This window comes from Mastomys coucha, unplaced genomic scaffold (assembly GCF_008632895.1).
Source record: "Mastomys coucha isolate ucsf_1 unplaced genomic scaffold, UCSF_Mcou_1 pScaffold18, whole genome shotgun sequence".
In the NCBI taxonomy this organism is placed as follows: Eukaryota; Metazoa; Chordata; class Mammalia; order Rodentia; family Muridae; genus Mastomys; species Mastomys coucha.
In genome coordinates, this window is record NW_022196900.1 from 47,832,352 (window position 1) to 47,851,011 (window position 18,660).

Here is an 18,660-nt window from a genome sequence, read left to right on the forward strand (position 1 = left end):
CTACAGGAAGCAAGGTGGCTCTGAACCCTTGCTATTATGAGTACTGCTCCCTCCCCCCCCACCCCCCCAGCCATGACGATTTACAAAAATTACAAAACCTCCAAATAGCAAGAAGCTGTCCTGCATCTCCCAAAGCTGCCAACAGGACCCCCTGGCTCTATGCAGTGGGATCTCCAGACAGGATCCTTTGCTTTCACACCCCACAGCGTCAGCCAGAGGCTAAAGTTCAGCCTGCACCACTGCGAAGCCCGGGGCTGGGACCCAGCTTCACGCGACCTTCTAGCTGCAGTGAGCCGCCAAGGCCTTGTCACGCATGCGTGCGAGGGGGGCGGACGTCCCAGCAGAGGAGGCGGGACCGGTTCTTGAAGTAGGTTTTGTATTGGCTGTGACCGACAGGCCCCGCCTCCGGTCGGTGGAGGCGGTGCGCGGGACACGTCAGGCCGGGGAGCGGGCAGCGCCTGTGGCAGAAGTGAGGTAAGCCATGCGGCGTGGCTGGCGGTCCACCGGAGGCAGCCGGGTGGGCAGTTGCCGCATCGGGTCCGGCTGCAGCCGCGGCCACGGGGGCGAGGGCTACCGAAGCCGGAGCACTTAGGCTCTGGTGCAGGCCGGCGGCGGAGCGTGTGGCGGCTGGGCCGGGGCGTTGCGTGAGGCGGGCAGGGCGTTTGACCTGCTGCCCCTTCTGCTGGCCGGTCGACCGACTCTCGGAGGATCTGGCCTTGAGCGGTTCCCTGGTCTACGTCTCCAGGGCCGGCTGTCTGTGGAGGGGCTTGGCAGCGGGAGGGGCTGGCACGATCCGTCTAGCTTACCTGCTTCAGGTTGCTGCTGTGCCCCCTCCTTAACCCGGTCGCTGGTTGGGGCAGCCCAAGAGATTCTGATGTCCTCTTGTCTGGACTGGGGTAACTGTCTGAGTTCTCCGGGACTCAGACGCAGTTTTTGTCCACTTTAATGCAGAGGCTCTTGGGTGAGCAGAACCTGTTTTCTGACTCAGGTCTCTGGCTCTAAAGAGTTTATAGGTGAGGCTTCTGGATGTTCAGCAGCTAGGTTGATGTTTGCAGGCACCTGCGGTTGTGTAGAACTTAATCCGAGTTTGTTTCAGCCTTGGTGCCTTGACCCCTTGTTTGTTTTGGTTTCAGTGAAAGCATCCTCTTCATTTATACAATCATTGACTCAGTCATTGCAAACTTTTAAAAATGAGTTCCTTAGTGGATGTTACCTGCCTTTGCTTGCATTTAATATGCCAGTGCTAGCTAGTGTCTGAGTTGACAAGATTTGAGATGGATTTTTTTTTTCTGTTGTTGTGGTTCATTTTCAGAATCTAGATTTAGATGCAAAAGATGGACCTCTCTTGAACCTCGTTCAAAGGTTTCCCCCCACCCCCACCGCCCTTTCTAATAAACCCTAAAACACATTGGCCCTGAGGGGTAATCCTAACAACTGTGCCACTGAAGACCACAGACAGATGGGCTTCCTATGGAAAAGCAAAGGGTTGTGATTACAACTATACTGTAATTTTGGAATGTTCAAGGAGAGATGGGCATACAGGAGATTTATTGAATTGTGTTAGCAGTTGGGAACCAATTAAATCAAAAACACATGACGTCATTTATGACTGTGTATATTATGCTTCAGTGACAAGCGTTTCTGTTCACAAACACTTGACTAGCAAGCAAGTGCATGGTTACAATTTTGATTGACATCCAGTTTCTGCAAAGAAAGTACCATGACTCATCTAAATTTTGAAGTGTTATAATCATGAAGTTTTTAGTGATATATAAAGAGACAACTGGACAAGAATGCAATTTTCAAAGCTTTTGATTTGCTTTAATGATAAGTGATAGCCAAAACAACCACATTATTTACTTACCAAATTAGTCTTATTAACAGTTGCCATTTCTTTGTTGCCCATATCTTTCTTTTTTAATTGCTTGGTGGCTCTGATTGAGACAAAATAATCAAAAAGTAAATAAATTGTTACTTCAAGGTAAAAAATACCTGTATAGATGTGATAGATTTTTCATATGGTAATTGATTAATGTATTAACACATAGTACAGATCACCGTTTTCTAGTATAAAATGACTTCAAAGGTAATGATTCTGATATTCTGAGCCTTGTAATACTTGACATTGTCCATAAACAGTTGAATTAATATTAATATTAAGTAGGGGTGTAAATCTATTACAATCACTATTAGGAGTAAGTATAGTATCTTGATCTCTCTCATATGATAAAATACAGCTTAGCTTTAGAAGTGTACTTTAAATCTGTGACTTACGAATAGCAATAAATTGGGTGGAGGTTATGTGTACCATTTCCATCATGGGAAGTAAGAATTGCTAAGCTAATAGGACAAGTGTTGTTTGTCAGTTTCCTCTATTTAAATTATTTCAAACATTTTCAAAATGTAGATCCCATTCACTTCACACATTAGATTAAAACATTTTAAAGTGTGAACAAAAAACATTTTAAAGTGTGTACAAAAAGATTTTTAATGTTTCAAGTCACATTGAAAGTAATACAATGGCATTTGTAATTTTTTTCATTTTGCTAATTTATATTTTCATTCATTCAGCCAAAGTCACAGTATGCATGCATTTGTTTTGTTGTTTGTTTATCTGTACAGAGGAGAATGACCTTGAACTTCAGATTTTCTTGCTTCTGCCTACACTGCTGAAATTAGGGCAAGTGCCACCCTTTCTGGTTTATATCTTGCTGGGATTGAAATCAATACCGTGTGCACTTAAAAATGCATTATTATTATTACTCTTATTATTATTAATATTATTGTTATCATGTGTATTTACATGAGCCCAGATGCCTGTGAAAGCCAGAGGCATCAGATCCCTTGGATCTTGAGAATTATAGGCAGTTGTGAGCCACCGGATGTGAGTGCTGGGAACCCATCTTGAATATGCTAGGAAAGTATTATGTACTCTTAACTGCTGAGTTGTCTCTCTTGGCATCTGAGTATTCTGATCATACAGACCCTTTAACTTATGAAGAGGTTATAGCCTGGAAAATCTTACTGTAAGTCAATAATACTGTACATCAAAAATGCATTTTAGAAAAATGAGCATCATGTATAATTGTGTCACAAAGACAGGTGGCTTTCTATGTGTTTGAGGCCATCCTGGTCTACAAAGTGAGCTCCAGGCCAGCTAGGGCTACATAATGAGAATCTGTCTGGTTCACTGGGTAAAGTGCTTGCTATGATAACTGGATTTCTTAGCACCCATGTAAATGGTAAATAAATGGGTGCCTTTAATTGCAGCATTCAAGAGCTTAGGCAGAAGATCCCTGAGACAAACTACATATCTGTACTAGCTGGAATTGATCAGCTATGGGTTCAATGAGAAACTTTTCCTCATTAAATAAAATGGAGGGCAATTGAGGCAATCAGTTGGTATTAACTTTGGGTGCCTATACAATGTACATGTACCCATACCCACATATTTACCTACAAATATGCTAATGTATATGTGTGTGTGTAAACACACATGCCAAAAAAAAAGTAAGAGTAAAAAAAATTCACTTAATGTTGGTAGATGTGTGTTGCTGTCTAGCGGATCTCCTTTTGATCTGCAGAACTTGTGTTTAAAAGGAATTTGGGAGTAGTGGCCTGTGGTCATAAATACTAATTAAGAGAAGGTGAAGACAAGTAAATCATTGAATCTTGATGGCCTGCCAGCCTGCCTAGCCTACTTGGCTAATTCCAGGTCACTGAAATACCCTGTTTCAAACAAAGCATATAGAATATCTTGAGGGACAATAGCCGAGGTTCTCTTTGGCCTCTACCTACACACTTACACAAGCGCACATGCTTATACTCACACACATACATCTGTGTATGCACATATACACATAATCCATTTAGTATACCTAGTTTATTGATCATACTCTACACTATGTGCTGTTTATCCTTTTGATCTAGTGGTGACTGGAAGCTGCTGCTTCCCAAAGAGCCCAGCCTCTCATCTTATATTTCATATGCTGGTTGGTGAAGAAAAGATTAACATATTTTGAGGTACACTTTCTCCTGAATGTGTATTGCTTTTGCACTATTGTGAAGCTGGAAAGAAACATCAGTCAGACTATTTTAGTCAAGGACTGTCTTAAGATTGTTCTACCCTTGACTTTAAAGTCTGTACGGCTCTGGGTGATGTGATGTGTACATGTAGTCCTGGGGACTCAGGGAGTTGAGGCAAAGAGGAGCGCTTGAGCCCAGGATTTTGGTACAAGCCCACAAGCATAGTGAGACCCACCCTCCTCTATATAAATAAATGTTAAGAAAGCTGCACAATTCCTCATTGTTTATAATGAGAAAGCATTTATTTAGAACAAAGTAAGATGAGGATCCAAACTGCATATTCTGCTATTTATTTTCTACTTTTTTAAAGATATAGTCTTACTGTGTGGACTAGGCTAACTTTAAACTCACAGAAGTCCACCTACCTCTGTCTTCTGAATGCTAGAATTAATATATTTATATATCTTTTAAATGACTTATCTTTTTGCTTGCCTAGAGACCAATGAACCATTCCATCCAAGCATGTAAACTGAATATTTTCTTTTTAGTGTTCCACAGTGTATCTTCCAGTCTCTGTTCAGTCAGATGAACAGTTACTTGCTAATTTGGCTGATAAAAATGTTGAATAAATGTTATAATTGTGAGTGTTATAACTATAATTTTATATCCTGGTATATCCTCTTTTCTCTCTTGAATCCTAGTACTTGGGAAGCAGGGACAGGTAGAGCTTTGTGAGTTCTAGACCAGTGTAGATAGTGAGTTCCAGGAAGATCACTTCCTAATAATCAGAGAGACCCTGCCTCCAGAAACAGAAAAAGAAAACCTTTTTTCTTTGGCCCATTTGGTTTTAAGATTTACTTGAAATTTTACTGTTTAACAGTCATTGAGCATGTTGATTAGATAACTAAAGCTTCAGTTTCTAGTATATGCTGTTAGTGGAAATAGAGGAAAGGCTTTATATTATTTTGAGTTTTGAAGTGTTTAAACAAACGGGTGTGCTTGCATATTTGTGTGTAGACACAGATGAGTATGCCATGGGGCACATGTGAGTAACCTGATATGGTTGCTGGGAACCAAACTCAGGTCCTCTGCAAGAGTAGACAACTTAACCACAGAGCCATCTCTTTAGCCTGGATTAGAGACTTTTAAAATGGATTTTTAAAAACTTTATTTTTTTTTTTTATTTTATGTGTATGGGTGTTTTGTCTGCTTGTATGACTTTGTACAGCACATGTGCAGTGCTCAAGGAGGCTAGAAGAAAGCGCTTTATTCTCTGGAACTGGAGTTACAGACAATTGTAAGCTACCATGTGGGAGCTGGAAATTAAACCCAGGTCCTCTGGCAGAGCAGCTAGTGCTCTTGGCCACTGAGCCATATCCCCAACTCTGGATCAAAGGCTTTAAACATAAGGTATTTTCAGTTTACAATGGATTATTGAGATGCAACCTCATTATAAATATAATATAAGCTTTTAGGGTACTGATGGGATGTAGAGCTTAGCTAATACGGAACAACGAGAATGGTGTATTGTGTGCCTCACCTACCTGGACATTGATGTAGCTGATAACTAGTTAGGGAAGAGAGGTGGGGAAGAGGAAGGCATGTGATCCTGGTTTCTGAAGTTTTTATCTGCCTGGTGGTAGTGGTCAGAGAACATGAGGGTTACTTGGATATTATCCTCTCAGAGGAGTAGGCATAAGACAGTAGGTGATGTGGAAGCACTTTTCCTGGATCTTGAAGTTCAGAAGGTCCATTCCTCTTCGATTTGGGCCAGGAAAGATGGAATGCTTGCTTAGCTTTCACCAGGTTGTGGAGATAGGGGAACTTCTTATAAAGAATCAAGGATGCAAGAATATTTACTGATTGGTATTGGAGGGAACTGTTGTGAAGGAGGGAAGAGTGTTTAGTGGGTGGAAGACATCTGTAAAGTGTTTGAAGGGCTGGCTTGCCTGTGAAGTCCTTGCTGCACAGGCCTGAAGACATCAGTTTGGATCTCCAGCACCCATGTAAAAGCTGGTATGATCTTGGGCCAAGTTGATGAGTTCTGGAGTGAGATCCTGTTTAAAAGATTAAGGCAAAGAATGATCAAGGATGATGCCCAGTATCGACCTCTCACCTTCACATATGTGCACATGCATGTGCACACACCTGTATACATATTTGCATAAGTCACCATGCACTGTGTGGGTGCTCGTGTGCATGTGCGCGCACACACACACACACACACACACACACACACACATACAAACACACGATTTAACTTTTAGGTGGCAGAGCTTCCCTGAACTCTGCTAAAACTTCTTCTGGACAAACTTTAACCCATCAGATCCTTATTGCTTCTATTATAGTAGGAAAGCTTGTATAGCACAGTTTTTAAGTTAAAAAAAAAAAAGACTCATTTGTCCATTTGTTTGCCTTCTGTTTTACCGTACAACATTTTATTACATTGTATTTATTTGCTAATTTATTCATTTTATGTAAATGAATGAAGGTACATATATGGAGGTCCGAGGACAATTTTCTGGAGTTGGCTCTCTGCTACCATGGATTTGGGGGTTTGAACTCAGGTTGTCAGGCTTGGTGGCAAATGTTTTAGTGCTGAGGCACTCATTGGCCCTATTTATTAATTTTTTAGAATTGGGGTATTGATACATAAGTCAGATTTATGGCAATATTTCTGTCTCAGCCTCTTGAATGCTCTTACTTTTAATTGTTATTTATTATTGTATATGAGGTGTGTGTGTGTGTCCATGTGTATGTGTTAGTGTGTTAATTTTCTGTGGCTGTGATAAAATATTGTGTCCAGCTTATAAAGGAAGAGTTTAATTTTGGATTATGGTTCCAGAGAGATAAAGAGCCATCACCAGTCTAGTGGGTAAGTGAGGCAACAGGCAGGCATGGCCACTGGAGCAGCAGCTAAGAGGTTCACATCTTAAACCGCCATTCACCTAGTCTTGATGTTAATAGTAGAATATCACAGGGCAGGAGAAATGGCCCAGTGGCTAAGAGAACTTACTGCTCTTCAGAGGACTCCAGTTTAGTTTCCAGCATCTACATTGGATGGCTTACAACTGCACAGAACGTCTGTTCCAGTGGACCTGATGCCCTCTCCTGGTCTCCACAGGCACCTACACTTCTGTGGTGTGTGCTCACATGCACACACACACACACACACACACACACACACACACACACAGAATTTATCCCAACAGTCTTTAAATTTAGTGCATAGAGATGGAGAATTAGTTTATTTTTGAAATGGCTCCAGGAGCAGTCCCTTAGTAAATGTCTATAGCTAGAATGAATGAATGACATCTAAGACCATGACCCAGTCCCTTTCCCTCGCTTCCTTTCCCCCTTCCATTCTATTCCCTCTGTTTTATAGGACATCTCCAATGTTATGCAAGCATTCTATCACTGAACTATACTCTCAGCCAACCATAGTGTTCACCTTTCTTGTGTTTTGATACAAATTCTTTCTACATACCCTAGGCTGGCCTAGAACTCCTGGCCGTCTTCCTGCTTTAGCCTCCCAAGTGCTGGGATTATAGGCGATGCCTTTTGTCTTTTGTCCCTTTTGCCTATAATACTCTCAGCACAAGAGCTAGAATAATATTTTTTTTTAAAGTCTGAGTTGGATTTCTTCTTTCTTTTGTGTGAAATCCTCTAATGTTTTTTTCTTATCACCCCCCACCCCCCCAAAAAAAGGACAGAGTCTGTCTTTGTAGCTACCTAAAAGGCTATTCTATGATCTGACCTATTTTTGGCCACTTTACTGTAATTCTCCCTCAGTCATTTATTTTCAAATGAGCTTCTTCCTCATTCATATGAGCATATCCTTACCAGGTTTTTTGTCTGCCTTGCATTTTCTTCTAAGACTGTGACTTGTTCCATTACCTCCTTTAAATCTTGGAAGAAGTGTCAGCTCTGTCAGTGAGACTTTTTTTGCCCATCCCTTATAAAACTGGAACCCTTTCCTAGTGTCATCTCTCTTGTTCTTTGGTGCATTAAGCCTAGCAGTCATTTCACAGTTTCTTGTGACTTACTGTTTTCCTGCTTCTTGTCTTCTCTCCTGTGACTGTAATCTAGCAGGGCAGGAGCTTCTGTCTTGCAGTGCCTCCTACTGTGCCTAGCACAAGGCAAATATCTAGGAATTTTTGTATCACATATATGTAGATGTTGGTACTGAACCTTTTGGAAGGCCCAGGTTTCTTTTTCATGTTTTATTGAAAAGCCCTTGAACTAACTGTGAACTGTCAAGTGAGGACATTTTTGGCTTCCTGTGGCAAATACCTTTGTAATCCACTTTTATTATTATTATTATTATTATTATTATTAATTAATTTATTTATTTATTTATTTATTTATTTATTTATTTATTTATTTTTTAAGGTCTGCTAGGCAGAATTCTACACCAAGGCTCTTTATCTTGTGTAGGAAATAGATTACGGTCTTTCAGTGCATTGGATACTTGCTTTTGGCACAGAGCAGAAACTTCACTTCGTGTTCTACATCAATCATGTTTATGGCAAGGCTGAAGGCTAGGGCTGTGGTGCAGAGGGAGAACACTGATTCTGCTGCAGTACAGAAAGCAAACCAAGTCAGAACAGAAAAGCAGAGCTGATGGGCAAGCTGTGGCTCACTTGATAGAGCTGTTGCCTGGCATGTGTGAAGCCTAGGTTAGATCCCCAGAGTGACATAATAGATATGGTGTGTCCCAGAGCTCCGGAGGTAGAGGCACAAGGATCAGAAGTTTGAGGTCATCCTGGGCTATTTGAGAGATCCAGGCTAGCCTGAGCTACTCAAGACTATCTCAGCCAACCTACCCATCAGCAACCAATACAACAACAACAACAACAATAACAACACCACCAACAGCAGCAACAGCAACAACAATGCAAAAGCAAAACCCAAATGGTTGATATGAAAGGACTACAGTATAATGTTGAAAAATTTCAAATCTTTTTCAGACTCGTGAATCTGTCTACCAAAAGGTACAAATTGAAAATATCAGACGAGAGATTCTTTACTATTCAAAATAAAAGTATTTAAAATGTTAATGTATGGCATAATCATCTTATAAATCAATTTGGACCATGAGATTATGATAATAAGCATAACATTTAAAATGAATGATTCTGAATAAAATTTATAATTTCTTTAGTGACTCATTTTGCTTTTGTTAGGTGCCATTAACAAAATCTTCATTCATACAGATGGATGATACATGATTATACATTATTTTAAACAACGAATATTGAAACCTTATCATTTTTTGTTGCTTATTTTACACATTTTAGTCTTTTAAAGTCCACTTTTATTTACTTGCTTTTGTGTGTATGTGTGTATGTATGTGTCTGTGGTAGGGTACACATTGCATAACACAATCTGAGTGTAAACATCAGAGGACAACTTTCGGGAGCTGTTCTTTCCTTCCACCTTGTGAGTTTTCCTTACATTAAACTCAGCTTGTCAGGCTTGGTGGTAAGCACCTCTGTCTGCTAATCCATCATGCTTCCCTTCTCCCCTCCCCTCCCCAGTTCTCCCCTCTCTTCCCCTCTCCTCTCCTCCCCTCCCTTCCTTTCCCTTTTCCTTCTCTTTTCTTTCTCTTTTCTTTCTTTTGCTCCCCCTGCCTCTTTTCTTTGAGGTAGGGTTTCACTGTATAGGTCCAGCTGTTTGGAATTTGGTGTGTAGATTAGGGTGGCCTTGAACTCACAGAGGGTCTACCTACCATTGCTTTTAAGTGCTGGGATTAAAGGTGTGCCACCAAACTAGGTCCATTTCCTTCCTTCCTTCCTTCCTTCCTTCCTTCCTTCCTTCCTTCCTTCCTTCCTTCCTTCCTTCCTTCCCTCCCTCCCTCCCTCCCTCCTTCCTTCCTTCCTTCCCTTCCTTTTTTGTCTTTTTTTTTCTATTTCTTTTTTAATATTATAAATAGATTATTCTCTCATACAAATCACCCTACTCCTAGCTCCCTCCATCTCCCCTCCCTCCTGGATCCACTCTCCCTCAGAAAAGATCAGGCCTCTAAGAGAAAACAACCAAAAGGCAAAAACAAAATACAATAAGACAAGGCAAAGGTCTCTCAAATTGAAGCTGGACTCGGCAACCCAACAGGAGTAAAGAGTCTGAGAAGCAGGCACAAGAGTCAGAGACACATCACCTCCCACTGTTAGGAGTCCCACAGAAACCTCGAGGTAACACCACAATATATATTCTGAGGACCTTACGCACCCTGTTGGCCTTGCTGCTTCAGTCTCTGTGAGCCTGTGTACTTCCTCCTTAGTTGATTCAGTAGGGCATGTTCTCCTGGTGTCCTCCATCCTCTTTGACTCGTACAATCTTTCTGCTCCTTCCATGGCCTTCCTCCAGCTCTGAGGCAAGGGATCTAACATACTCCAAAATAGATGCTCTCTCTGCTTAGTGTCTGGCTGTGGATTTCTTTATTCACCACCATCTGCTGCTGGTAGAAGCCTCTCTGATGATGGGTGGACGAGACACTGATTTACACTTATAGCAAACTATCCTTAGGAGTCAATTCTTCTTCTTCTTCTTCTTCTTCTTCTTCTTCTTCTTCTTCTTCTTCTTCTTCTTCTTCTTCTTCTTCTTCTTCTTCTTCTTCTTCTTCTTCTTCTTCTTCTTCTTCTCCTCCTCCTCCTCCTCCTCCTCCTCCTCCTTCTCCTTCTCCTCCTTCTCCTTCCTCTTCCCTTCCTCTTCCCCTTCCCCTTCTCTTTCTCCTTCCCCTCCTTCCCCTCCTTCTCCTCCTCCTTCTTCTCCTCCTCCTCCTCCTTCTCCTCCTCTTCCTCCTTCTTCTCCTCCCCCTCCTCCTTCTCCTTTTTTTCTTCCTCTTCCTCCTCTTCTCCTCCTCCTTTTTAATTTTTTTTTTTTTTGCCAGATGTGTTTGGTTCTCAGACTTCTGGAATATCCAGACTCTATTTCCTGGTCATCCAGGCAGTGTCAGGCATGGGCCACCCTCTCGTGGAATAGACCTTAAGTTAAATCAGACATTGGTTGGCAGTTCCCCCAAGTTCTGTGCCACCATCTTCCCGGAACATCTTGCAGGCAGGACAGATTGTTGGTCAAAGGATTTGTGTCTGGGTTGGTGTTCAGGTTTTTCTTTCTGTAGCCTCTAGAGCTCCTTACAGCACCAAAGAGACTAGAACCTAGTGGTGAAAGCTCCATGCAGGCACCAGCTTGACCTCTCTTCATTCAGTAAGCTATGCGGATGCTATCCTTGGCAATGGAGCCGTGCTGTCAGTGTTGTCCTAGTATCAACTTTGGTTGTTTAGGAATCTCCACAGGACCCCCTCAGCCAACAACTCCACTGAATGCAACCCAGTCCTACCACTGGAAGCCCACAGAGATGGCCAGTTCAGATTTCATATCTTCTATTACTAGGAGTCTTCACTAGGATCATCCTTCTAGGTGCCAGGAAGTTTCCACTGAACTAGGTTTCTACATTACCTCCCAAATTCTCCCCAAATCCAGCTGTCTCTCTCCCAATATTCTCCTACCATCCCTTACCCACGTCTGGTCCCTCCCTCTCCTGTCTCCACTAGCCCTCCCAGTCTACCTGCAAAGTCTATCATATTTCTCCTCCCCAGAGAGATCTGTGCATCCCTCTAGAGTCTTCGTCTTTATCTAACTTCTCTAGGTCTGTGGATTTTAGCTTGATTATCATTTACTTAACAGCTAATATGCATCTATAATGAATACATACCGTATTTGTCTTTCTGGGTCTGGGTTACCTCACTCAAAATGCATTTTTTTTCCTAGATGGATCCATTTACCTGCAAATCTCCTGATATTATTTTGTGACTTTTTTAAAAAAAGATTTATTTATTTATTATATGTAAGTACACTGTAGCTGTCTTCAGACACTCCTGAAGAGGGAATCAGATCTCATTATGGATGGTTGTGAGCCACCATGTGGTTGCTGGGATTTGAACTCAGGACCTTCGGAAAAGCAGTCAGTGCTCTTACCTGCTGAGCCATCTCTCCAGCCCTATTTTGTTACTTTTTAAACAGCTAAGTAGTATTCTATTGTGAAAATGTACCACATTTTTAAAAATTGATTCTTTGGTTGAGGGACATCTATGTTGTTTCCAGTTATTGGCTATTATGAGTAAAACTGCAAATGCCCTTGTGGTAGGATGGAGTGCCCTTTGGGTATATGTCCAAGAATGGTATAGCCTAGGCTTGAGGTATATTGATTCCCACTTTGGGAAGAACTACCATATTGATTTCCATAGTGGCTGTACAAGTTTGCACTCCCACCAGCAACAGAGGACTTTGTACCAACATGCCAGGCCCATTTTCTTTGTTCTTTAAAGCATCTTACTGTGGAAAATTTCAAATGCAACATGAATAAGGAGCACAGTAAGTAAACTTAGTTTCACCAAATTATTTTTGTCAATTTTGTGCTAGCTTTAGGGATTTACCTCCCATAACCCATCATACATTTGCCCATTTTCTTCTTTTTCTAGGTACGTGTGTTTATGTGTGTGTGTGTGTGTGTGTGTGTGTGTGTATGTGCACTCAGCTTGGTGTGTAGCTAATGCTGGTCTTGAACTTGTAAGCCTTTACCTCTACCATGGAAAGTGAACCACCATTTCCAGTTTTTATATTGCTAGGGCTCGAACCTTGGGCTTCATGCATTGTAGGTAACTACTCTGCCAAATGAGCTATTAGCCTAGCTCCTTAGTGTTACCTCATAACAGAGGTTTCATTTCCATCTTGGTTTTTCTTTTCTTTCTTTTTTTTTTAAGGCCTATACACCATAAAAGCATTGATAATCTTTAAAAGGTATCTGCTAAACATGTTGTCTCTGTCCAAAACACTCCAGTCATGTGATATGGTTGCAGACATGTACATGTCTCACAGCAGAATCCTGGTAAGGTCCTAATGTGACCTGGGTCCTTCTTCTTTCATCAGTTTTACTTCCTATCTGCCTTATCTTGCTCTAACAACACTGGTGTCTTAGGTCTTGCTGAATTTGCTAAGCATCCTTCTTCCTCCAGGCTATTGCCCTCTTCTCTTAGAAATGTTCATTACTTTTTTCAAGTGTCTGTTCAACTGTTACCATATTAGAAGGACCTTCCCTTTCTTTAAAAAGATTTTTATTTGTGTGTGTTTGTGTGTGTGTGTGTGTGTGTGTGTGTGTGTGTGTATGCAAGTTTATGCATGGATATGTGGGTGCCCAGTAAAATTGCAGGAGTCCTCTTAGAGCTGGAGTTACACATGGTTGTGAGCTGCCAGATATGGGTGCTGGGAACTGAACTGGGGTCCTGCAGAGAGTGCTATACACTCTGACCACTGAGCTACCTCTCCAGCCCACAAAAGACCTTTATTCTTTGACAGATGCTAAAATATGTGAAGACTTTCCTAATTCTTACCTACTAATTACCTGTTCTTACCTGTTGTCATATTATGTTGTATGTGTATTGGAAAATTAATACAAATGCCATCTTTGTGCTGAAGTTTGCCAACTTTGTACTCTGATGTTGAACACACTGAAGGAACACACTTTTTTTTTTTTTTTTCAGAGGCAGATGATTAATCTCCTGACAAACAGTTTAGAACCAAATGTAATTCCATTAGATTACTTGTTTGGAATTCTGCAGGACTGTTATAGCTTCTAATAACTCAAAGGTGTGACTTTCCCATTAAATAGTACTTAATAAGTGGTATAATTGGATCAAATGAGACTTTTTTTTTAGCCTTGGTGCTATGATGAAACTGCCTGTTAGGTAGATGATAGAAGACCATGGCTTCCAATGGGTAAATAAGATCACTGATTTTTATTGAGAGTAAAATAATTTATCTTAAGCTTTTATTTGAATATAATTAATAACCCTATTTTAATTAAAGAAAATAATGTATGCCTATTGTAAGAAAAAATTAACATAGCAAATATAATGACAAATATAGTAGAATGTAATTCTCCATCATCCTCTTATTCAGAAATAATCTGTTTATGTACTTTGCAAATTTATTTTGTCCTTTTCTCTTCTTTTAGTCTGTTGCAAGCATTTCTTTCACATTTTGGTATATATGATTTGTGTGTGTGTATGAGAGTACAACCTTGGGTGTCAGTCCTCTTCCACCTTGTTTGAGAGAAGGTCTCTCTCCCTGTGGCTGCCGTGGACCCCAGGCTAGTTGGTCTGTGTGTTGAGGACTGTCCTGTCTCCTGTTCTCATTTTTTGAGTGGTGATGCTCTGGGATTAGATGCTTGAACTATTGTGTCCAGCCTTGCCTTGCTTGCCTTGCCTTGCCTTGCCCCTTCCTTCCTTCCTTCCTTCCTTCCTTCCTTCCTTCCTTCCTTCCTTCCTTCCTTCCTTTCTTTATTTTCTTCCTTCTTTTTCTCCCTCTTTCTTTCTAAAAGATTTATTTTTATTATTTAAAAAGTATGTGTATGTGTGTGTGTGTGTTTTGGGGGAATGTACACATGAGTGAGGGTGCCAGAGGAGTCCAGAAGATGGGGTCAGCTCCCTAGGAGCTGGAGTTACAGGCAGTTGTGAGCTGTCCAGCATGGACAGACTGATCTCTGAAGCACTGAACCGTCTCTTGCCCTTTGCATCCAGCTTTTCCTTGGGTTTTGGGGATTCAAACTCATGGTTATCAGGTTTGATGTCAAGTGTTTTACTCAGTCATCTCCCCAGCCTTGCAAGGCTTCCTTTCTTTGTTTTTGTTTTTGTTTCCTTTTAAAAAATTACATTTATTCAGCCAGTTGTCATAGCACATACCTTTAATTCCAGCACTTGGGAAACATAGACAGGCAGATCTCTGCGTTCTAGGCCAGCCAAGGGTACATAGACCCTGTCTCAAAAAACAACAACAACAAAATCCCAAAAGACTATATAGACCTATCTCAAAAACCAACCCCTCCTCCCATAAATTTACACATCTTTATTTCCTGGGGGTTTCAGGGTTTGGGAGAAGGTATGCTTGTGGTATTACTGTGCATGTGGAGAACATGCATGTCTGAGGACAGCTGTCAGGAGTTGTTTTTCTTCTTCTATCATGTGTGTCCTAGAGATCTCCTGCCCCTAATTAGCAAATGATTTTGTACTAAACTTGCTTGCTATTTGTTATAGAAATTATTTAAATCCTGGGCCTGGGGCTTCTACCTGGTCTTGTTCATTGAGTTCCCTGATAAAACCACACTTAGCCTTTATATTTACAATATGCCTTAAACAACACAAGAGCTGGGCAGGTACCTACCTTCCATGTTGTTAAAGTCTATTTTCCTGACCTTAGTTCTGAGTTATTACTGTTTCATCTGGGCTTCTCTTAGCTCCAATTGGGCAGCCCTCAGGGCCAAGTTCTCTTGACTCTTAACCCATGGCCTATTGCTTTTCCTTCTTCTTCCTGTACTCTTTTTTCTTCCTCTTGGTCTTCCTCTTCTCCAAGCCCAGGAACCTAAACTGCACCTCTGTCTTTTTTTGCCCAGCTATTGTCTGTTTTGACTATTGGCATCTTTACCAATCAGAAATAACTTGGGGACAGGGTTACAGAGGCTATGCAGTTCTGAGGTCTTGGGGGCCACATTAGCATTACAATAGACAGTAAAATACAAAACCTCGGCAGTTCTTGGGCTTTTAATATTCTTACTTCACTTGAAATAGAAAGTGAGTAGAACTCAAGAATTTGCTGCACCATGGCTACAGCCGATTAATTCAGGATACCAAACTCAGCTCTTAGGAGCAGCTAGGAGAATGCTTACTGTCATGGAGTGGGTTAGGTTTTGGCCTATTCTGGACTTTCATCGAGTGCTCATCTAGCTATCTTTTACTTCACTTTTTTATTTTTTTAAATTTCTTATTTATTCTTCTTTCATACAATCCATCCCAACTACAGCCTCCCTTCCACCACTGCTCCTAGTCCCCACCCAGTCCTCTCCCTCTCCCCCATCCACTGCTCCTTCATTTCCCTTCAGAAAAGAGCAAGCCTCCCAGGGATGTCAACTGAACACAGTATATAACAAGATGCAAGAAGACAAGCAACAAACCTTTATATGAAGGTTGGACAAGGCAACCCAGCAGGAGGCAAGTAGGGCCCCTAAAACAGGCAAAAAGTAAAAGACACTCCCACTGTTAGGAGTCCCACAAAAATCCCAACCTAAACAACCACAATATATATATGCAGAGGATCTAGAGCAGACCCATGTAGGCTCTGTGACTGCAGCTTCAGTTTCTGTGAGCTCCTATGATTCCTGCTTAGTTGGTTCTGTGGGCTTTGTTCTCCAGGTGTCCTCTACCCCACTGGCTCCTATACACTCTCTCCCCACTTCCTTGGGGTGCCCTCAGCTCCCCCTAATGTTTGGCTGTGGGTCTCTGTATCTGCTCCTATCAGTTGCTGAAGGAAGCTTCTCAGATGGTGATCTTTTTCCTCCAGTCCTGTTTGGTTCTACCCTAAGTCTCTGGGCTATCCAGCTTCCAGTTCCTGGCCATCTAGGCAGTGTCTGTCGAACATGTGCCTCAAGTTAGACTAGTCATTGGTTGTCCACTCCCACAGGCTCTGAGCCACTATTGCCCCAGTCCATTCTTACAGGCAGGACAGGTTGTAGGTCGAAGGTTTTGTGGCCCGATTGGTGTACCAGTTCCTCCACTGGAAACCTTGCCTGGTTATAGAAGATGGCTGGTTCAAGCTCTTTATCCTTTATTACTAGGAGTCCTCCCTAGGATTACCCTCCTCTATTACTGGGAGTCCTCACTAGGGTCACCCTCATGGATTCCAGTAAGTTTCCACTAGGTTTCTACATCACCCCTCAATTCCTTCCAATTCTAGTCATCTCTCCTGTGCTTTTCCCTTCATCCCTCCCACAACCGATCCCTCTTGTTATCATCCCCATCTGTCCCCAGTCTATCTACAAACTCTATTATTTATAATAACCATAAACTGGAAACAACACAGATATCCCTCAACTGAAGAATTTATGAAGAAAATGTGGTACATTTACACAATGAAGTATTACTCAGCTGTTAAAAAATAACATAAAATTTACAGGCAAATGGATGGAACTAGAAAGAAATCTTGAGTGAGGAATTCCAGACCCATAAAGATAAACATGGTATGTACTCACTTATACATAAGTAGATATTAGCTGTTAAGTAATGATAACCAAGCTACAATCCACAGACTAAGAGAGGCTAAGTAACAAGGAGGGCTCTGGGGTTGGGGCACATGGGTCTTTTACTTTTAGCAGGTTAAAAAGTTCCTTTAAGTCTACATATGTTCAAATAGTGTGTTTTGGCTCAAACATCTATGAAGTTAAATTCTTATAAGAAAGTAAGTATTATTTTACAACTCCTGCTTAAGATTTTGAGAACTGGGCTAGTGGCACAACCTTTAAATCCATCATTTGGGAGTCAGAGGCAGGCCAGCCTTAAAGGCCAGCCTGTCTACATAGTTACTTCTAAGCCAGCCAGGATTAGATGGTGAGATTCTGCCTCAAGAAACATAACAATAGCATTTCCACTTTTCCCAAATCAGAAGAATCTGAGGATGTGAGGGCAATCTATCTGATTTCTGTCACTCCATTGATCACCAGGGCTAGTTGATCTGGCTGTGTAGGGGAAAGGCTGGGTGGTGGTGGGGGTGGTGGGGGTGGTGGTGGTGGTGTTCATGTTCTTTTCATCTCTTACCACACAAGTGCATCTCTCTGGAAGCAACACAGGACCATTTTATAAAACAGGCCCACTCTTAGGAATGTGAGGGTTGGTGATGTGAGTTGTGGAACACATACTTAGCATGCTGGAGACCCTAGGTTCACCCCAGTGCCAGACAGATAGGCAAACACAAAACACCAAGCAAAACCCTAAACCATGGGTGAACCTAAATTAACTTCATCCAAAGGCATTCAATGGCCTGTCCTTTAAAGTTGGATTTGAGCATTTCCTACCAGGATCATCTTCTAATTCTTGATGCTGCTGGTTATCTCTGTTAATGCCTAACTCTTTACTTAGGATTTCCTGCCCAGAATGATCCAGAAGGTTAGCCAGTATCAGGTTATCAAGAATCCTACCAACAAATCTGTCCAGGGAAAATGCTGGCTGTTTTAGAAAAGATTAGTAACTGTTACTGCTTTGGGTAATTATATGTTTAAAATATCTTTTACCCCAGTGGGAAATACAGCGAGCACTGCTCTGTGATGTAGCAGATTAAGAGCTTGGCTGTGATAAACGATAGGCTGTCAACTGCGGCATTCATGGAAAACTTATAATGCATTCACGTGATACACTCATTTTCCATCTCAATCAGGTTCAGCTGAGAACAGTGAAGGAAGCTTGCTAGCTTTTGCATGTGTTTTGAATTTTTAAAGAGTTCACCCAGATGAAAAACAATGTATTTAATAAAATCTCAGAATTTTTCTCATTTGCTCTTTGGATTTGACTAAAGTTCACCTTGTACAACCTACACAAAAGTTACTTGCTTAATTAAAAGGGAAGCTTCCTGGCAGCATGTGTATAGCAGAGGATGGCCAAGTCAGTCATCAACCAACGGGAGGAGAGGCCCTCGGCCCTGTGAAGGCTCTGTGCCCTAGTGTAGGGGAATGCTAGGGCCAGTAAGCGGGAGAGGGTGGGGTGGCGAGTGGCGGGGGGAGGGAACAGGGGTTTGTTCTTGTTGTTGTTTTTG

At 41.7% G+C, this 18,660-nt stretch overlaps 1 protein-coding gene across 1 annotated transcript in view; it reads left to right on the forward strand.

The window, feature by feature from the left end:
- Positions 1 to 382: 382 nt before the first annotated feature.
- Positions 383 to 18,660, forward strand: part of Focad (focadhesin) — a 305,147-nt gene continuing 286,869 nt past the window's right edge. Inside the window, exon 1 of the mRNA XM_031377824.1 lies at positions 383 to 474. The gene's annotated coding sequence lies outside the window, so the exon portion shown is untranslated. The remainder of the gene's footprint in view (positions 475 to 18,660) is intronic.